Here is a 22,701-nt window from a genome sequence, read left to right as displayed (position 1 = left end):
TCTTTCATTCAATTATGTGAGGGGTCATACTGATTGATTTGCATTTCTCAAACATCCTTCCTTTACAGGGAAAAACCCTACGTCGCGGTCAATGATCCTTTTTATGTGATGGTTAATTTGGTTTGCCTGTATATCACTGGGAATTATTCATCTATATTCATCATGGGAATACTGGCCTATAGTTTTCTGTTCAGGTAGTATCCTTTCTGGCTTCCTACCAGGGTAATTCCAGTCTCATGAAATGAGTTTATGGTGCTCATTCCTTTTGAATCAGTGAGAGGACTGCTGTTATTTCTTCTACAAACGTTTGGTCACATTCACCAGTGAATCTACCTGGTCCTGGGCTTTTCTTCCCTGAGAGAATTTCGATTACTGATTCAATTTACTTACTTTGGTTATCTTCTTGTATTGATGCAGTCTTTCTTTAATGGGTCTGTGCAAACCTTCTATTTCTTCCTGATACAGTCTTGGTAGGTTGTGTGTTTCTAAGAACCTATCCATTTCTTCTATGTAGGCGGTTTTCTGGCATCTAATTTGGCCATGGTTGCCTCTTTGTCTCCTTTATGTTTCTTTGGTATCAGGTGTAATGTCTACACTTTTATTTATAATTATTTTGAGTTGGGTCCTCTCTCTGTCTTAGCATATTCTATGCATAATCTTGAAATTTTTGTTTCACTCTTCAGAAAACCCACTGTTGGCCTTCTTCATATTTTCTATTGATTTCATGGTCTCAGTTTCATTGGTTTCCACTCTCATATGCATTACTTCCTCCCTTTTGAGAACACTGGACATTGGTAGATTGTTGTTTTTTTCTAGTTCTTTTAAATTAAAGGTAGGTTGTTCATTTGAGTCCCAAATCTACCCTCCACGCATGCAAAACCAGTGACTCATCAGAGAACCTTCAATAGGTCTCTTCTGCCCTATTTCTCACTCTCCAAACTCTGAGAAATGGAACCAGAAAATGTATATGAAGACACAATAGATGAAAACTTCCTTAATGTGGGGAATGAAACAGATCCAGAAGTAGGAGGCAAAAAGAACCCCCAAAATATTCAACAGAAGCAGATCCACATCAAGTCATATAGTAATTAAAATGCAAAATGTCGTGATAAAGAAAAAATTTAATAGCAGAAAAACCAAAAGATGACAATTACCTACAAGAGAAACCCGATAAGGTTATCACTGGATGTTTTTCAGAAGAAACTCTGAAACCGTAAGTGAGCAGCATGGTATGGTAAAGGTGCTGAATGGATGACATCTGCAGCCAGAGAGTCTATCCACAACACTATCATTCAGATGGAAGGAGAGATGAAGAGGTTCCCAAATAAATACTCAGCGAGTTCACAACCAACAAGAAATGTTCACCTGCAAGAAGTGTTAAAGCAGACTCTTTAAGTGGAAAAGAAACACCTAAAGTGACACTATTAAAGTGCGAAACGCAAAAGCAATAAAAATGAGTACATCTATACAACATCAGCCAAAGTATTCGTGATATGAAAGGTTTTGAAGTATGACACTACATATCTACAACACGGGGAGGAGAGGAGTAAAGAACTGGTTCAAACTTAAACAATTATCAACTAAATATAGACTTCTAGATGCACAAGTGGTTAGGTACAAACCTAATAATAACCACAAATCAAACACCACAAATACATATGCAGACTATAAAGACAAGCAATTTCAACTGTGGTACTAAAGAAACCCGGCAAACCATAAAAAAGAGGAAGAGAAGAAAGGATCAGAAAGACTCAGAAACAACAATCATCAAGTAATAAAAGGACAAGTATATGTCTATCAATTACTTTGAAAGGAAACAGGATAAATGCTCAAATCAAAGGCACAGGGTGATAGGTAGGGGCGCCTGGATGGCTCAATCACTTGAGATTTCCACTCTTGATTTTGGATCAGGCTATGATGCCAGGGTCATCGGACTGAGTCCTAATTGGGTTCTGCACTGAGCATGGAACTTGCTTAAGATACATACTCAGTCTCATTCTCTCTCTTGCTCTCTATCTTCCCCCATTTCCCCCAACCCGCCCTTCCATCCCTGAGCTCTCTCTCCTCATAATAAAAGGCACTGGGTGAGAGAATGAATGAAATATAGGATCTATCTATCCTCTACCTACAAGAGAGTAATTACAGAAGTAAATTATCAAAAGAAAACAGCAGTAGCCATACTTATAACAGACAAATAGATTTAAAAATTAAACTCTAAGAAGAAAGAAGGAAATTATAATGATAAAAGGTATAATCCAACGAAAGATACAACAATTGAAAACATATATGTGCTCAACCTGAGAGCATCCCATACACAAAACACTGAAAACCTAAAGTAAAGATTTGATACTCATACAATCATAGAAGGGCACTTTAACACCGCAGAGACATCAAGGAGATATCATTCTATCAGAAAATATACATTTGTATATTTTCTAATAACAGCATGCACATGGGTTCCAGAATTGATGAAGAAATACTCGACATGGAACGTGGAATATCACCATGTCATTTCCAAAGCGAGACAGCAGCTGCACGAGAGGATTCCTGATGCCTACAGTAAGGGTGGCACATACATATGTCTAGCCTTGGAACCCATAGAATAATCTTGACCGGCACAAACCATTGTGACTCTACTCAGCCCTTTGGGGATACACCTGCTTTGCTCTGGGGTAACAACCCGGAGCCTCCAGGGAGCTAACCCTAAACATAATGGTAACCCTAACCAGAATACTCACCCGACACCTAACCATATATATCACACTAACTTTACAACAGATCCATGTCGGAGCATGTGCCCTCATTTCAGCCTTCCATGGAATTCAAAACACTGATGTCGCTTCGACCCTGGCAACTTCCCTGGAATGAATCATAAACCGCTGACAACACCACGTGGCTGTGGTCCAGAAGCAGTAAAGGGTCACTCGGAATGGAACGTGGAACCTCACCATGTCGTTTCCCAGGCCCGGCTGTAGCTGCCCGAGAGGATTCCTGAGGCTTACCCTACAGGGGGCCTTAGATTTGTGTGAAATTGGAAGCCAAAGACTGGTCTTGATCGGCACCCTCCCTGTACACTCAACTCAGACCTTTGGGGAGACCACTGCACACCTGTGGATTCAGCGCCTGGAGAATCCTGGGACCTAACCCTAAACCTAACACAACCCCTAACCGGAACCCTCCACCGAAGTCTAAGCCGACCTCGAACCCTGACCCTATACTTGAGCCCCACGGTCACATAGGCCCTCACTTCAGACCTCCAGGGAAATCAAGAGTCCCAGGTCGCATCGGTCCTGGTGACGTCCCTGGACCAAAACCTAAACCTACCTAACACTCTCTCACCATGGGGACCCAATACCACAGTCTGAAAACACCACGCCCCTGGGGTCCAGAAGCGGTGCAGGCTAACTCGGCATGGAATCTGGAACCTCAACATGTCGTTTCCCAACCAGGCTACAACAGCCCGAGAGGATTCTTGAGGCCTCCCAGAACATGGGCCCAGCGAGGTTGTGACCTTGGAAGCCAAAGAGTGATCCTGAGCGGCACCCTCCCTTCTGCCCTAAACTCAGCCCTCCGTGGAGACAACTGCCCTGCTGAGGGTTTGGCACCTGGAGACCCCAGGGACCTAATGCTAACCATAAGCCTACTACATAACGGGACCCTCCAACGAAACCTAAGGGGACCTAGAACCCTAAACCTACAGTTGAGCAGCCCCGTGGCATGGGCCCTCACTTCAGCCCTCGAGGGAGATCACGAGACTGGAGACGCTTCGGCCCTGGCGACGTCCCTGGACCGAATCCTAACCCTAGCTAAAGCTCTCTCCCCATGGGGACCCAAAACCAATGTCTGACAACACCACAAGCCTGGGGTCAACAAGCAGTGCAGGCTCACTCAGCATGCAACTTGGAAGCTCACTCTGTCCTTGCCCAAGCCCAGCTGCACTTGCCAGAGAAGATTCCTGAGGCCTCCCTACCAGGGGCCCATGGACGTGTGTGGCCTTGGCAGCCAAAGACTGATACTGACCGGCACGCATCTTGTGCCCTCAACTCAGCCCTTCGGGGAGCCCACTGCCCTGCTGTAGGTTCGGCGCCTGGAGTCCTCTGGGACCTAAACCTAACCATAAACCTGCCCCGAAACACGACCCTCCACCGAAACCAAAGCCGCTTTGAACCCTAAACCTACATTTGAGCTTCACCGTCGCATAGGCCCTCACTTCAGCCCTCGAAGGAGATCACGAAAACGGAGTCGCATCGACCTTGGCGACCTCACTGGACAGAACCCTAACCCTAGAGAAGGCTCTATCCCCAAAGGGACCCAATACCAAAGTCTGACAACACCACGCGGCTGGGGTCCAGAAATGGTGCAGGCTCACTCGGCATGGAATCTGGAAGCTCACCATGTCATTTCCCAGGCCCGGCTGCAGCTGCCCGAGAGGATTCCTGAGGCCTAACCAACCAGGGGACCATCGACGTGTGTGGCATTAGCAGCCAAATCTGATCCTGGCCAGCACCCACCCTTGTGCCCTTAACTAAACCCTTGGGGGAGACAACTGCCCTGCTATGGGTTCAGCGCCTGGAGCCTCCTCGGAGCTATAACCTAACCCTAACCCTACCCCTAACCGGGACACTCCACCGAAACCTAAGCCTGCCTCGAACCCTAAACCAACACTTCGGCCGCACCGTCGCATGAGCCCTCACTTCAGTCCTTGAGGGAGATCACGAGACCAGAGTCGCTTCGGCCCTGGCGACGTTCCTGGACCGAACCCTAACCCTAGCTAAGGCTCTCTCCCCATGGGGACCCGATTCCAACGTCTGACAACACCACGCGCCTGGGGTCCAGAAGCGGTGCAGGCTGACTCGACATGGAACCTGGAAGCTCACCATGTTGTCTCCCAGGCCTGGCTGCAGCTGCCCGAGAGGATTCCGGAGGCCTCCCCGACCAGGGCCCATCGACATGTGTGGCCTTGGCAGCCAAAGACTGAATCTGAGTGGCACCCGCCCTTGTGTCCTGAACTCAGGCCTTCGGAGACCACTGCCCTGCTGTGGATTCGGCAACTAGAGGTTCCTGGGACCTATCCCTAACCCTAACCCTACCTCGAACAGGAACCCACCCCCGAAACCTAAGCCGGACTGGAACGCTAACCCTACACTTGTGTCGCCCAGTCGCATGGGCCCTCACTTCAGCCCTCGAGGTAGGTCACGAGACCGGAGTGGCTTCGGCACTGGCAAGGTCCCTGGACCGAACCCTAACCCTAGCTAAGGTAATCTCCCCAAGGGGACCCAAAACCAAAGGTCTGACAACACCACGCACCTGGGGTCCACGAGAGTTGCAGGCTGACTTGGCATGGAACCTGGAAGCTCACCATGTCATTTCCCAGGCCGGGCTGCAGCTCCTGAGAGGATTCCTGAGGCCTCCCTGACCAGGGGCCCATCTATGTGTGTGGTCTTGGCAGCCAAAGAGTGATCCTGACCGGCACCCTCCCTTGGGCCCTCAACTGAGCCGTTCAGGAAGACCCATGCCCTGGTTTGGGTTAGGCACCTGGGAACCCCTGGGACCTAACGCTAGACATAACACTACCCCAAAACGGGACCCTCCAACGAAACATAAGGGGGTCTAGAACCCTAACCCTACACTTGAGCAGCCCCGTCGCATGGGCCCTCACTTCAGCCCTCAAGTGAGTTCATGAGACCAGAGTCACTTCGGCCCTGGCAACGTCCCTGGACCGAACCCTAACCCTAGCTAAGGCTCTCTCCCCATGGGGACCCAATACCAAAGTCTGACAACACCACGCGATTGGGGTCCACAAGCGGTGCAGGCTCACTTGGCATGAAACCTGGAAGCTCAACATGTCGTTTCCCAGGCCCGGCTGCACCTCCCAGAGAGGATTCTTGAGGCATCCCTGACCATGGGCCAATGTACCTGTGTGGCCTTGGCAGCCAAAGACTGATACTGACCAGCACGCTCCCTTGTGCCCTCAACTCAGCCCTTTAGGGAGACCACTGCCCTGCTGTGGGTTCAGCGCCTAGAGTCTCCTGGGACGTAATCCTAACCATAATCCGAACCAGGAACTTCCAATGAAACCTAAGCCGGCCTCTAAACCTAACCCTACACTTGAGCTGCCCCGTCGCATGGGCCCTCACTTCAGCCCTCGAGGGAGAACACGAGACCAGAGTCGCATTGACACTAGCGACGTCCCTGGACCAAACCCTAACCCTAGCAAAGGCAATCTCCCCATGGGGACCCAATACCAAAGTGTGACATCACCATGCGTCTGGGGTCCACAAAGGGTGTAGGCTTACTTGGCATGGAACCTGGAAGCTAACCATGTCATTTCCCAGACCCAGCTGCAGCTGCCTGAAGAGATTCCTGAGGCCTCACCAACCAGGGGCCCATCGATGTGTGTGTCCTTGGCAGCCAAAGACGGATCCTGACCGGCACCCTCCCTTGTGCCCTCAACTCAGCCTTCGGGGAGACCGCTGACCTACTGAGGGTTTGGCGCCTGGAGCCTCCTGGGACCTAACTCTAACCCTAAACCTACCCCAAACCCGGACCATCCACAGAAAGCTAAGGGGACCTAGAAACCTAACCTTAAAATTGAGCAGCCCCGTCGCATGGGCCCTGACTTAAGGCCTCGAGGGAGAAAACGAGACCAAAGTCGCATTGGCCCTGGCAACGACCCTGAACTGAACCCGAATCCTAGCTAAGGCTCTCTCCCCAAGGGGACCCAATACCAATGTCTGAAAACACCACGTGCCTGGGGTCCACAAGCGGTGCAGACTCACTCGGCATGGAACATGGAAGTTCTCCATGTCAATTCCCAGGCCCGGCTGCAGCTGCCCGACAAGATTCGAGAAGCCTCCCTGACCAGGGTCCGATCGACGCGTGTGGCCTTGGCAGCCAGAGACTGATCCTGACCAGCACCCTCCTTTGTGCACTCAAATCAGCCCATCGGGGAGACCACTGCCCTGTGTTTGTTCGGCACCTGGAGACTCCTGGGACCTAACGCTAACCATTACCCTACACCAAAACAGGACCCTCCAACGAAATTTAAAGGGGCCTAGAACCCAAACCCTACACTTGAGCAGCCCCATCTCATCGGCCCTCAATTCAGCTCTTGAGGGAGTTCACGAGAACAGAGTAGATTCGGCCCTGATGACGTCCCTGGACCAAACCCTACCCTAGCTAAGGCTCTCTCCCCATGTGGACCCAATTCGAACGTCTGACAACACCACGTGCCTGGCGTACACAAGCGATGCAGGTTCACTCGGCCTGGAACCTGGAAGATCACCATGTCGTTTCCCAGGCACGGCCGCAGCTGTCCGAGAGTAATCTGGAGGCCTCCTCGACCAAGGACCTTTCAATGTGTGTGGCCTTGGCAGCCAAGACTGATCCTAATCGGCACACTCCCTTGTGCCCTCAACTCAGGGCTTCGCAGAGACCATTGCCCTACTCAGGGTTTGGCGCCTGGAGCATCCTGGGACCTAACTTTAACCTAACCCAATGCTGAAACGGGACCCCACGGAAACGTAAGCCTGCCTCGAAACCTAACCGTGCACTTGGGCCGCCCCGTAGAATACACCCTCACTTCCGCCCTCGAGGGAGATCACGAGACTGGAGTCGCCTCGGCACTGGCGACGTCCCAGGACTAAACCCTAACCCTGGCTGAGGCTCTCTTAACATGGGGACCCAATTCCAACGTCTGACAACACCATGTGCCTGGGGTCCAGAAGAGGTGCAGGCTCACTTGACATAGAACCTGGAAGCTAACCAAGTCCTTTAACAGGCCCAGCTGCTGCAGCCCGAGAGGATTCCGAGGACCTCCTCGACCAGGGGCCCATCGACGTGTGTGGTTTTGGCAGCCAAAATCTGATCCTGACCGTCACGCTCCCTTGTGCCCTCAACTCTGCCCTTCGGGGAGACCACTGTCCTGCTGTGGGTTCGACGCCTGGGGCCTCCAGGGACCTAACCCTAACCCTAACCCTACCCCTAACCAGGAACCTCCCCCGAAAGGTAAGCATCCTCGAACCCTAACCCTGAACTTGAGTCGCCTTGTGGAATGGGCCCTCACTTCAGCCCACGAGGGAGATCAAGAGACCAGAGTTGCTTTGGCCCTGGCGACGTCCCTGGACCGAACCCTAACCCTAGTTAAAGCTCTCTCCCCATGAGGACCCAATTCCGACGTCTGAGAACACCACGTGCCAGGGGTCCAGAAGTGGTGCAGGCTGACTCGACATGGAACCTGGACACTCACCATGTCGTTTCCGAGGCCCACTGCAGCTGTCCTAGAGGATTCTGGGGGCCTCCTCGACCAAAGGCCCAATCACGTGTGTGGCCGTGGAGGACAAAGAGGGATCCTGACCGGCACCGACCCCTGTGCCCTCAACTCAGCCCTTCGGGAAGACCACTGCCCTGCTGTGTGCTCGGGGCCTGGAGCCTCCTGGGACCTAACCCTAACCCTAACCCTACTCTGAACAAGGACTCGCCACGGAAACCTAAGCCCGCCTCGAATCCTAACCCTGCAATTGAGCCGCCTTCAGCATGGGCCCTCACTTCAGACCTCAGGGGAGATCACGAGACCGGAGTCGCCTCAGCCCTGGCGACGTCCCTGGACCAAACCCTAACCCTAGCTAAGACTCTCTCCCCATGGGGACCCAATTCCAACATCTGACAACATCACGCGCCTGGGGTCCAGAATCGGTGCAGGCTGACTCGGCATCAAAACTGGAAGCTCACCATGTCATTTCCTAGGCCTGGCTGCAGCTGCCCAAGAGGATTCTGGAGCTCTCCTCGACCAGGGGACGATCGACGTGTGTGGCCTTGGCAGCCAAAGAAGGATCCTGACCGGCACCGTCCCTTGTGCCCTCAACTCAGCCCTTCAGGGAGACCACTGCCCTGCTGTGGGTTCAGTACCTAGAGCCTCCTGGGACCTAACCCTAACCATAATCCTACCCCGAAACGGGACCCTCCACCGAAACCTAAGCCTACCTCGAACCCTAACCCTGCAATTGAGTCGCCTTCTGGCATGGGCCCTCACTTCAGCCCTCGAGGGAGATACGAAACCAGAGTCGCTTCCGTCCTGGCGACGTCCCTGGACCGAACCCTAACCCTAGCTAAGGCTCTCTCCCCATGGGGACCCGATTCCAACGTCTGACAACACAACGCGCCTGGGGTCCAGAAGCGGTGAAGGCTGACTCGGCATGGAACCTGGAAGCTCACCATGTCGTTTCCCAGGCCCGGCTGCAGCAGGCCGAAGGGATTCCGGAGGCCTCCTCGATCAGGGGCCGATTGACGTGTGTGTCCTTGGCAGCCAACAACGGATCCTGACCGGCACCGTCCCTTGTGCCCTCAACTCAGCCGTTCGGGGAGACCACTGCCCTGCTGTGGGTTTGGCGCCTTGAGCCTCCTGGCACCTAACCCTAACCCTAACCCTACGCCGTCTGCTGGAACCCTCCACCTAAACCTAAGCCTGCCTCGAACCCTAACCCTGCAATTGAGCCGCCTTCTGGCATGGGCCCTCACTTCAACCCTCGAGGGAGATCATGAGACCAGAGTCGCTTCGGCCCTGGCGACGTCCCTGGACCAAAGCCTAACCCTAGCTAAGGCTCTCTCCCTGTGGGGACCCAATTCCAACCTCTGAGAATACCACGCACCTGGGGTCCGGAAGCGGTGCAGGCTGACTCGGCTTGGAACCTGGAAGCTCACCATATCGTATCCCAGGCCTGGCTGCAGTAGGCCCATTGGATTCCAGAGGCCTCCTCGACCAGGGGCCGATCGACGTGTGTTTCCTTGGCCGCCAAAGACAGATCCTGACCAGCACCGTCCCTTGTGCCCTCAACTCAGCCCTTCAGGGAGACCACAGCCCTGCTGTGCGTTCAGGGCCTTGAGCCACCTGGGACCTAACCCTAACGCTAACCCTACCCCAAACCAGGATCCTCCACTGAAACCTAAGCCTGCCTCGAACCCTAACCCTGCAATTGAACCGCCTTCTGGCATCGGCCCTCACTTCAGCCCTCAAGGGAGTTCACCACACCGGAGTCGTTTTGTCCCTGGCGATCCCTGGACCGAACACTAACCCTAGCCAAGGCTCTCTCACCATGCGGACCCAAATCCAATGTCTGACAACACCACGCGCCTGGGGTCCAGAAGGGGTGCAGGCTGACTTGGCATGGAATCTGGAAGCTCACCTTGTCGTTTCCCAGGCCTAGCTGCAGCTGGCCGATAGGATTCCAGAGGTCTCCTCGACCAGGGGCCGATCGACGTGTGTGGCCTTGGCAGCCAAAGACGGATCCTGACTAGCACTGTCCCTGGTGTCCTCAACTCAACCCTTCGGGAAGACGACTGCCCTGCTGTGGGTTCGGCGCCTGGAGCCTCCTGGGACCTAACCCTAACCCTCACCCTACCCTGATCCGGGACTCTCCACTGAAACCTAAGCCTGCCTCGAACTCTAACACGACAATTGAGCTACCTTCTGGCATGGGCCCTCACTTCAGCCCACGAGGGAGATCACAAAACCGGAATCGCTTCGGCCCTGCTAACGTCCCTGGTCCGAACCCTACCCCTAGCTAGGGCTAGCTCCCATGGGGTCCCAAATCCAACGTCTGACAACACCACGCGCCTGGGGTGCAGACGCGGTGCAGGCTGACTCGGCATGGAACCTGGAAGCTCACCATGTCGTTTCCCAGGCCCGGCTGCAGCAGGCCGATAGGATTCCAGAGGCCTCCTCGACCAGGGGCCAATCGACGTGTGTGTCCTTGGCAGCCAACGACAGATCCTGACCAGCACTAACCCTTGTGCCCTCAACTCAGCCCTGTGGGGAGACCACTGCCCTGCTGTGGGTTCGGCGCCGGGAGCCTCCTCAGACCTAACCCTAACCCTAACCCGACCCCGACCTGGGACCCTCCACTGAAACCTAAGCCTGCTTCGAACCCTAACCCTGCAATTGAGCCGCCTTGTGGCATGGGCCCTCACTTCACCCCTCCAGGGAGATCACGAGACCGGATTCGCTTCGGCCCTGGCGATGTCCCTGGACCGAACCCTAACCCTAGCTAAGGATCTCTCCCCATGGGAACCCGATTCTAACATCTGACAACACCATGGCCTGGGGTCCAGATGCAGTGCAGGCTGACTCGGCATGGAATGTGGAAGCTCACCATCTCGTTTCCCAGTCCCGGCTGCAATTGCCCGAGAGGATTCCGGAGGCCTCCTCGACCAGGGGCCGATCGACGTGTGTGTCCTTGGCAGCCAAAGACGGATCCTGACCGGCACCGTCGCTTGTGCCCTCAACTCAACCCTTTAGGGAGACCATTGTCCTGTTGTGGGGTCAGTGCCTGGAGCCTCCTCGTACCTAACCCTAACCCTACCCCGATCTGTGACCCTCCACCGAAACCTAAGCCTGCCCCGAACCTTAACCCTGCAATTGAGCCCCCTTCTGCCATGGGCCCTCACTTCAGCCCTCGAGGGAGATCACGAGACCGGTGTCGCTTTGTCCCAGGGGACGTCCCTGGACCGAACCCTAACCTTAGCAAAGGCTCTCTCCCCATGGGCCCCCAATAACAACGTCTGAGAACACCACGCGCCTGGGGTCCAGAAGCAGTACAGGCTGACTCGGCATGGAACTTGGAAGCTCACCATGTCATTTCCCAGGCTAGGCTGCAGCTGGCCGATAGGATTCCAGAGGCCTCCTCGACCAGGGGCCGATCGACGTGTGTGTCCCTGGCAGCCAAAGACGGATCCTGACCGGCACCGTCGCTTGTGCCCTCAACTCAACCCTTTGGGGAGACCATTGCCCTGCTGTGGGTTTGTCGCCTTGAGCCTCCTCGGACCTAACTCTTACCCTAACCTTACCCCTATCTGGGACCCTCAACTGAAACCTAAGCCTGCCTCGAACCCTAACCCTGCAATTGAGCCACCTTCTGGCATGGGCCCTCACTTCAGCCCACGAGGGAGATCACAAAACCGGAATCGCTTCGGCCCTGCTGACGTCCCTGGACCGAACCCTAACCCTAGCTAGGGCTTGCTCCCATGGGGTCCCAAATACAACGTCTGAAAACACCACACGCCTGGGGTCCAGAAGTGGTGCAAGCTGACTCGGCATGGAACCTGGAAGCTCACCATGTCGTTTCCCATCCCCAGCTGTAGCCGCCCAAGAGGATTCTGGAGGCATCCTTGACCAGGGGCCCAGTCACGTGTGTGGCCTTGGCAGCCAACGACCTATCCTGACCGGCACCATCCCTTGTCCCTTCAACTCAGCCCTTCAGGGAGACCACTGCCCTGCTGTGGGCTCGGCGCCTGGAGCCTCCTGGGACCTAACCCTAACCCTAACCCTACCCCGATCTGGGACCCTCCACAGAAACCTAAGCCTGCCTCGAACCCTAACCCTGCACTTCAGCCGCCTTGTGGCATAAGCCCTCACTTCAGCCCTCAAGGAGATCACAAGACCAGAGTCGCTTCAGCGCTGGCGACGTCCCTGGACCAAACCTGAACCCTTGCTAAGGCTGTCTCCCCATGGGGACCCAATTCCAACATCTGACAACACCACGCGCCTGGGGTCCAGAAGCGGTGCAGGCTCACACGACTTGGAACCTGGAAGCTCAACATGTCATTTCCCAGGCCCGGCTACAGCTACCCGAGAGGATTCCCGAGGCCTCCTCGACCAGGGGCCCATTCACATGTGTGGCCGTTGCAGCCAAAGACGGATCCTGACCGGCACCCTCCCTTGTGCCCTCAAAACAGACCTTCGGGGAGACCACTGTCCTGCTGTGCGTTCGGCGCCTGGAGCCTCCTTGGACCTAACCCTAACCCTAACCCTACCCCAAACCGGGAGCCTCCACCGAAACCTAAGCCTGCCTCAAACCCTAACCCTGCACTTGAGCCGCCTTGCTGCATAGGCCCTCACTTCAGCCCTCGAGGGAGATCACGAGAGCGGACTCGCTTTGGCCCTGGCGACGTCCCTGGACCGAACCGAACGCTAGCTAAGGCTCTCTCCCCATGGGGACCCAATTCCAACATCTTACATCACCACGCGCCTGGGGTCCAGAAACGGTGCAGACTGCCTCGGCATGGAACCTGGAAGCTCACCATGTCGTTTCCCAGGCGCAGGTGCAGTTCCCGGAGAGGATTCCAGAGGCCTCATCGACCAGGGCCCCAATAACGTGTGTAGCCTTGGCAGCCAAAGACTGATCCTGAACGGCACCCTCCCTTGTACCCTCAACTCAGCTCTTTGGGGAGACCACTGCCCTGCTGTGGGTTCGGCGCCTGGAGCCTCCTGGGATGTAGCCCTAACCCTAACCCTACCCCAAACCGGGGCCCTCCACCGTAACCTAACCCGGCCTCGGACCCTAACCCTAACCTTATCCCGCCCCGTCGCATAGTCCCTCACTTCAGCCCTCGAGGGAGATCACAAAAGCACAGTCGCTTTGGCCCTGGCGACGTCCCTGGACTGAACCCTAACCCTAGCTAAGGCTCTCTCCCCATTGTGACCCATTACCAAAGTCTCACAACGCAACGCGCCTGTGGTCCAAAAGCGGTGCAGGCTGACTCAGCCTGGAACCTGGAAACTCAAAATATCGTTTCCCAGTCCCGGCTGCAGCCGCCCCAGAGAATTCCTGAGACCTCCCAGACTAGCAGCCCATTGATGCATGTGGCCTTGGCAGCCTAGACTGGTCCTGGCCGGCACCCTCCCTTGTGACCTCAACCTAGCCCTTCAGGGAGACCACTGCCTTGCTGTGGGTTCGTCGCCTGGAGCCTACTGGGATGTAAACTTCACCCTAAATCTACCCTGTGTCAGAACCCTCCACCGAAATCTCAGACATCCTCGATACCTAACCCTCCACTTGAGCCGCCCCGTCTCATAGGCCCTCATTTCAGGCCTTGAGAGAGATCACGGGACCAGTGTGGCTTCGGACCTGGCGACATCCCTGGACCAAACCCAACCCTAGCTCAGGCTCTCTCCCCATGGGGACCCAATCCCTACGTCTGACAACACCATGCGCCTTGGGTCCTGAAGGATTGCATGGTCACTTGGTATGGTATCTGGAAGCTCACCATATCGTTTCCCATGCCTGTTGCAGCTGCCAGAGAGGATTCCTGAGTCTTCCCCGACCAAGCGCTCCTAGAGTTGTGTGGCCTTGGAAGAACAGAGTCTGATCCTGCCCGGCACTCTCCCTTGGGCCCTGAACTCAGTCCTTCGGGGAGACCACTGCACTGTTCTGGCTTCAGCACCTGGGGCCTCCTGGGACCTAACCCCAACCTTACCCTTACCGGACACTCCACCGAATCCTAAGCCGGACTTGAACCCTATCCCTTCATTTTAACCTCACCTTCGCATGGGCCCTCACTTCATCTCTTGAGGGAGATCTCGAGACTGGAGTCGCTTCAATCCTGGCTATGTCCCTGGTCCAAACACTAACCGTAGCTAAGGCTCTCTCCCCTTGGGGACCCAATTCCAGGGTCTGGCAACACCATGCGCCTGGGTTTCCAGACGCGGGGCAGTGTCACTCGACATGGTGCCTGGAACCTCACAATGCCATTCTGCAGGCCCGGCTGCAGTTGTCTGAGAGAATTCCTGAGGCCTACCCGACCAGTGGCCCATAGAGTTGCGTGGCCTTTGAAGCCAAAGACTGAACCTTACCGGCCCTCTCCCCTGTGCCCTCAACTTAGCCCATTCAGTACCTGGAGCCTCTTGGGTCCTAACCCAAACCCTACCCCTAACCGGAAACCTCAACCGAATCCTAACCCGATCTTGAAACCTAATCAAACACTTGACTCCCGATGTCTCCTGGTCCCTTACTTCATTCCTCTAGGGAGATCACGAGACTGGAGTTGCTTTGGCCCTGGCAACGTCCTGGACTGAACCCTAACCCTAGCTCAGACTCTCTCCCAATGGGGATGTAAGCAACAAACCATAAATTGTCTATGAGAAAAATTGAAGAAACCCAAAGAAATGGAAAACATTCCATGCTCACGTATTAGAAGAACAAACATTGTTAAGATGTCAATACTACCAAAGCCATCAACACACTCAATGCAATCCCTATCAAAATAACACGAGCTTTCTCCACAGAGCTAGAACAAACAACCCTAAAATGTGTAAGGAGCCAGAAAAGATACCAAAAGCCAAAGTCATGCTGAAAAAGAAAACAAAGGTGGAAACATAACTATTTTGGATTTATGGTGTATTAGAGAGCTGCATTCATCAAGACAGTATGTACAGGCACAGAAACGGAGACAGACGTCAATGGGACAGAATATGGAACCCAGAAATATACCCTCAAACATATGGTGAGTAATCTTTGTTAACACAAAAAGAATATCAAATGGAATAAGAGTCTCTTCAGCAAATGGTACTAGGAATACTGGACAGTGAGAATGATGAACCTGGACACTGTTCTTAAACGACACACACACACACACACACACACACACACACACACACACACCTCAAAATGGATGAATTATCTAAATGTAAGTCAGGAACCATCAAAATCCTAGAGGAGTTACCAGGCAATGTACCTCCTTGATCCTGGCCACAGCAACTTCTCACTTGTCATGTCTCCAGAAGCAAGGGCAATAAAAACCACAATGAACTATTGGGTCCTGAATATAAAAAGCTTCTGCACAGCAGGGGACAAAATCAGCCAAACTAAAAGGCAACTGAATGAAATGGGAGAAGATATTTGCAGGTGACATATCAGATAAAGGGTTAGTATCCAAAATCTATAAAAAACTTATCACACTCAACACCCAAAAACCAAATAATCCAGTGAAGAAATGGGCAAAAGACATGAAGAGACACTTTAAGAAAGATGACATCCAGATTGGTCACACATGAAAAGATGCTCAATCTCACTCGTCATCACTGAAATACAAATCAAACCCACAATGAGATATCCCCTCACACCTATCAGAATGGCTAAAATTAACATCTCCGGAAATGACAGATGTTGGCAAGGATGTAGGGAAAGGGAACCCTTTTGTAATGCTGGTGGGAATGCAAAGTGGTGTAGCCACTCTGGAAAACAGTATGGAGATTCGTCACAAAAACAAAAAATAGAACTACACTAGGACCCAGCAATTGCACTACTAGGTGTTTATCCAAAAGATACACTAACGCTGACTCGAAGTGGCACGTGTAGTCCAATATTTATAGCAGCATTATCAACAATAGCTAAGTTATGCAAAGAGCCCAAATGACCACTGACAGATGAATGGATAAAGAAGATATGGTATATTGATACAATGGACTATTACTCGGCGATCAAAAAGAATGAAATCTCGCTATTTGCAACAACGTGGATGGAACTGGACTTTATTAAGCTAAGCAAAATATGTCAGAGAATGACATACATCCTATGATTTCTCTCATCTGTCGAATTTAATAAAACTGATGAACATAGTGCAAGGAAAGCAAAAATAAGATACACACAGAGAGGGAGTCAAATGATAAGAGACTGTTAAATAGAGGGAAGAAGCTCAGGGTTCCTGGAGGGGTACTGAATAGGGGTATGGGCTAAATGGGTGATGGGCATTAGGGGTGGACCTTGGGATGAGTATTGGGTATATTTTGTACTTGATGGATCACTAAATTCTACTGCTGAAACTGTATTCCTCTAAAAGGTAACTAACTTGGGCTTAAATTTTAAAAAGAAGAAATATTAAAAATAAGTAAAGAAATGTACCACCAATCAAAAGAAAAGAATATTTAAATCGGGCCCTTGAGTGGAAATGAAAGACTAAAAGTGTTACAGACAAGAAAGGATCAGAGAAAACATCAAGAAACAATGACAAAACAACTAGTAGAATGGGACTAAATATATACCTATCAATAATCACTCTGAATATAAATGGACTAAATGCTCCAATCAAAAGACATTGGATAGGGCGTCAGAATGGACAAAACAAACAAACAAACAAACAAACAAACAAAAAACAATGTCTATCTAGATGCTGCCTACAAAGCCTTATTTGGACTTAAGTCTCCTGCAGATTTGAAGTGAGGGAATGAAGAAATATTTATCATGCCAATAATGTCAAAAGAAAGCCAGTAGCAATACTTATATCAGGCAAAATAAACTTTAAACCCGAGACTCTATTTTGGTACCCTTTGGGTAAATACCTAATAGTGACATTGCATGCACCCAATATTTATAGCAGAATTATCAACAGTAGCCAAACTATGGAGAAAGCCCAAGTATCCATCAACTGATGAAGGTGTAAAGAAGTTGTGGTGTGTGTGTGTATGTATACGTATGTATATGCATATAGACATATGTGTATGTTCATATATACATACATACGTATATACAATGAAACATAACTCAGCTTCAAGAAGAATGATATCTTGCCATTTGCAACGATGTGGATGGAGCTCGAATGTATTATGCTAAGTGAAATATGTCAATCAGAGAAAGACACATATATGATTTAACTCATGTGGAAATTAAGAAACAAAACACATGAAAACTAGGGAAGGAGGCAGGAAAAGAGAAGCGTGGTAACAAACCACATGAGTCTCTTAATGTTAGAGGAAAAAGAAGTGAAAGTTAATGGAGGGAGATGGGTCAGCGCTGGGCTAGATGGAGGACGAGTATTAAGGAGAGCACTTGTGATGAGCACTGGGTGTTGTATGTAAACGATGAATCACCGAATTCTACTCCTAAATCTGAGAATGCACTGTATGTCAACTAAGACTTAAATTAAAATAAATAAATAAATAAATAAATAAATAAATAAATAAGCAAGCAAGCAATCCATAACAAGAGATGAAGACAGACACGATCTCATACTAAAGGGGACAGCCAAACAAAAAGATCCAATGATTGTAAATTTTGATGCACCCAACATGTGATCACCAAGTATATAAAACATTTAGCAACAACCATAAAGGAACTAATTTATAATAATATAACTATAGTAGAGGACTTTAACACATCACTCACATCAATGGACAGAACCTATAAACAGAAAGTCAACAAGGAAACAATGGCTTTGAATGACACACTGGACCAGAAGGGTTTAACAGATACATTCAGAACACTCCATACTAAAATGGCAGAGTACACATTCTTTTCAAGCATACCTGGGGCATTCTCTAGAATTGATCACATTCTATGTCACAAATCAGGCCTCAAGAGGTACCCAACGACAGAGATCAGACCAAGCATCTTTTCTAACCACAAAGCTAGGAAACTTGAAGTCAACCACAAAAAAAGGGCGGGGGGGGGGGGGTGGGGGAGGCCACAAATAAAGGGAGGTTAAATAACATGCTACTAAATGAATGGGTCAAACAGGAAATAAATGAGAAAATACACTGAAACAAATGAAAATGAAAATACACTGGTAAAACCCTTTGGAATGCGGCAAAAGCAGTCTACGATGGAAGTATATAGCAATACAAGCCTACCTTAAAGAGCAAGAAAAATCTCAAGCAATCCTAACTTACAACTAAAGGAATGAGAAAAAGAGCAGCAGAAGGAAGGAAATAATAGAGTTTAGGGCAGAAATAAGGAATATAGAAACCAAAAAGACACTAGACCAAATCAATGAAACCAGGGGCTTGTTCTTTGAAAGCAGTAATCAACTTGAAAACCTCCTAGGAAGACTCTTCACAAAGAAGACAGAAAGGACGCAAATAAATAAAATCACAAATAAGAAAGGAGAAATAACAGTCAACACCACAAAAATACAATTAGAAGATAATATTATGAAAAACTATATGCAACAAATTGGACACTCTGAGAAAAATGGACAAATTCCAAGAAACACACAAACTACCAAAACTGAAACAGGAAGATACCCCATCAGTAATTAAAAAAATCTCCCCCCCAACACAAGAGTTCATGGCCAGATGGCTTCATTGATGAATTCTACCATCCATTTAAGGAAGAGGTAATATGTATTCTCCTCGAATTATTACAAAAAATAAAAAAAGAAGGAAAACTTACAAATTCATCGTATGAGGCCATCATTACCCTGATACCAAAACAAGATGAAGCCTCCACTAAAACCGAAAACTGCAGCGGCACCTGTGTGGGTCAGTCGGTTTACTGTCCAACTCTTAATTTTGGATTAGGACATTATCTTGCAGTGCGTGGGTTCGAGTCCCACGTTGGGCCCTGCCATGACAGTGTGGGGCATGGCCAGGATTCTCTCTCTCCCTGTCTCTCTGCCCCTCCCTCACTTTTATGTACTCTATCTAAGGAAAGAAATAAGCATTTAAAAAGATGTTTAAAAAATTTTAAACAAAACTGCAGAGCAATAGCCTGATGACTATGTATGCCGAAATTCTCATTAAAATACCTTCAAATTAAAGTCAACAATACATTAATAGAATCATTTACCATAATCAAGTGGGATATATCCCTGGGCTGCAAGGGTGGTTCCACATTCACAGATCAACCAACATGATGCACCACAGTAATAGAAGAAAGGATAAGAACAATATGATGCTTTCAACAGACGCAGGAAAACTATTTGATAAAATGTCAAATCCATTCATGATAAAAACCCTCAGCAAAGTACATTGAGAGTCAACCTACCTGCACATAATAAAGGTCATCTATGAAAAACCCACAGCTCATCTCATCCTCAATGGGTAAAAATTGAAAGATTTTCTTCCAAAGTCAGGGACAAGATAGGAATGACTCCTCTCACCACTGTTATCCCACATAGTATGGGAAACCCTAACCACAGCACTCAGACAACAAAAAGAAATCAGAGGCATCCAAATCGGCAAGGAAGAAGTAGCACTTTCGCTATTTGGAACTGACATGATATGTTCTATAAAAAACATGAAAGGCTCCCTTAAAAATTGTTAGAATTGATATATGAATTCGACAAGTCACAATATACAGAAATCAAGGAACATAGATGTACTGAATTTCTAACACAAATCATGAATTAACACAGAGAAAAAGTAAGGGATCAATCCCATTGACAGGCTCACAAATACCACAAGAAACCAGGAATAAACCTAACCAAAGAGGTGAAAGACCTGTACTCTAAAGGCTATGAAACACTGATGAAATAAATGGAAGATGACACAAAGAAATGGACATACATTTCACGTTCATGGATGGGAAGCACAAAATACTGTTAAAATGTCTACACTCCTCAAAACAATCTACACATATAATGAAATGAAGTGTGATAGGGATATCACACTAACAAAAACATTTGTCACAGAACAAGAATAATCTCAAAATTTGTATGGAATGACAAAAGTCCCCAAACAGCCAAAACAAACTTGTAGAAGAAAAGCAAAGCTGGAGACATCACAATTCCAGACTTTAGGTTATATTACAAAGCTATACTGATCAGAACAGTATGATCAGTATGTCCGTACTGAACAGTACTGACAAACCAACAACAAAAAATAACAACAACAACAAACTCATACGCATAGATCAATAGCATGGACACCCAGAAATAAACTCACACCTCTATGGTCAATTAATTCTCAACAAAGCAGGAAAGAACATCCAATGGAAAAAAAAGATAGTCTTGGGGCACGTGGGTGGCCCAGTCACGAAAGCGTGTGATGGTGGATTCAGCTCAGGTCATGATCTCAGGGCAGTGCAGAGCATGCGTGGGATTCTCTCTCTCTGTATCTCTCTGCCCCTCTTCTGCATGCGCGCGCTCTCTCTCTCTCTCTCTCTCTCTCTCTCTCAAAATAAATACATAAATTAAAATAAAAGGCTCCTCAACATATGGTTTTGGAAAAACTGGACAGCAATCTGCAAAACAAAACAAAAACAACGGACCACTTTCTTACAACATACACAAAAATAAATCCAACATGGACAAAGACCTATATGTGAAACCTGAAACCATAAAAATCCCAGAGGATAACACGGGTAGTATCTTACTTGACATTGCCTGTACAAACGTCTTTGTAGATATATCTCTAGAGGTAAGGGAAACACAAGCAAAAATAATGAGACTTTATAAAAATTAAAACCTTCCGTCACCAAGGAAATAATCAACAAAACTAAAATATCAACAGAATGATATTTGCAAACGACATCGGATAAAGGGTTAGTGTCCAAAATATATACAGTTATACAGCACCCAAAAAATGAGAAATCTGATTAAAAATGGGCAGAAGACACGAATGGACATTTCCCGAAGGAAGACATACACATGGCCAAGAGACACATGAAAAAATGTTCAACAATACTCATCTTTAGGGAAATACAATTCAAAAGTACAATGAGAGAACACATCACATCTGTCACAATGACTAAAATCAATGAAGGATGACACAGCAGATGTTGCCAAGGGTGTGGGGAAAGAATAACCCTCTTGCACTGTGGGTAGGAATGCAAACTGGTGCAGCCACTCTGGAAAACCACATGGAGATGTCAAAAAACAAAACAAAACTGGAAATAGAAGTACCTTACAATCCAGCAACTTCACTACAAGGTATTTCCACAAAGAATACAAAATCTTCAAAGGGATACATGCACCATGATGTTTACAGCAGCATTTTCTACAAAAGCCAAATGACAGAAACTATCCAAGCACCCATCAACGGATGAATAAATTGAGATGTGGTATATGGAATGTAATATTATTTAGCCATAAAAACATGAAATCTTGCCATTTGCCACGAGGTGGATGGAGAGAGAGAATGTTATGCTGGGTGAAATAAGCCTGTCGGAGAAAGACAAATACCCAATGATTTCACTAACACATGGCAAGAAAACAAAACAAAGGGGGGGGAGGAGACAAACAGACTCTTAACTAGGAAACAAACTGAGGAGTTCCACAGCGAGGTGAGGGAATGGGTGAAACAGCTGATGGGGATTAAGAAGTGCACCTGGGATGAGCACCGGGTGACACGTGGAAGGGTTGCTCTATATTGGACACCCGAAACTAATATTACACTGTGTCTTCACTCACTGGAATTTAAATTAACAGATAACATAAGGTTAATGAGACTTACCTACCAGGTTTTCTGTAGTTTTCAATCACTTCACTAGGTTGGAAAAATAACCATGAAATTTTTAAAAAAGCATGTATGATGTGCGGGACAGTTTGTGCCCTTACCTTGGTCTCTGGTTCCAGCAGGACTCGGAACATGGGTCCCAGCTCATTCTTCTAGAAGGTCGTGAGACGAGCATTTCATGGATCCACGTCCTAATTGAATGCAGCTCCCGTGCTTCTGAATTTCTGTTAGGGTTACTTCCCAGAAACAAGCCTGAATCTGGAACAAAACATCGACTGCATCTATGAGGTGATGTCGTGGGACCACGCAATCCACAAGTCCATAAGTAAAATACGTGTTGTTCAAAAACTGTCTGGGAAGGGGTGGAATGAAACACGGGAACAGCCCAGAAAATGCAAAGGCCTATGCAGCTCAGCAACCAGCTTGCCCAGGGAAGCCACCTGGCGCCCCTCCTCAGCACTCAGTACAACAAGGCAGCTTCTCTCTGGCGACTCAGGAGATGCCACGTTGCTGCTAAGCTCCCAAGGTCTCCCCTGGGGCAGGTGGCAGAACCTGCTGGAAATGCAGCTCTGCTCTCTGTACTGAGGCACCAGCAGAGGCCTGAGTCCTCTGAGATCAATCTAAGCCCTTCCTGCTCTCAGGTGCCCTGGGTCAGAAAAGCAGATGGTGCGCCCTCTGCTGGCTATCACTGCCCAGCAGAGGAACCCGCCCCTCAGGGGTCTGTGGTTCTTGAGCTCTCTCTGCTGGCCACCATGGGA

The 22,701-nt window shown here is 49.4% G+C and overlaps 1 long non-coding RNA gene across 1 annotated transcript in view; it reads right to left on the bottom strand.

Annotated features, from left to right (window-relative positions):
• LOC147579578 (uncharacterized) overlaps nucleotides 1-22,237 on the bottom strand; it is a 55,864-nt gene extending 33,627 nt beyond the window's left edge. The window contains exon 1 of the long non-coding RNA XR_015254093.1: nucleotides 22,045-22,237. This is a non-coding gene — a long non-coding RNA (uncharacterized LOC147579578). The remainder of the gene's footprint in view (nucleotides 1-22,044) is intronic.
• Nucleotides 22,238-22,701: the final 464 nt, after the last annotated feature.

Source organism: Puma concolor, chromosome B4 (genome assembly GCF_028749965.1).
Source record: "Puma concolor isolate L17-30 chromosome B4, mPumCon1.1.hap2, whole genome shotgun sequence".
NCBI lineage: Eukaryota > Metazoa > Chordata > Mammalia > Carnivora > Felidae > Puma > Puma concolor.
Note: the sequence above shows the minus strand (reverse complement) of the source record. Positions and strands in the feature narration are given on the sequence as shown.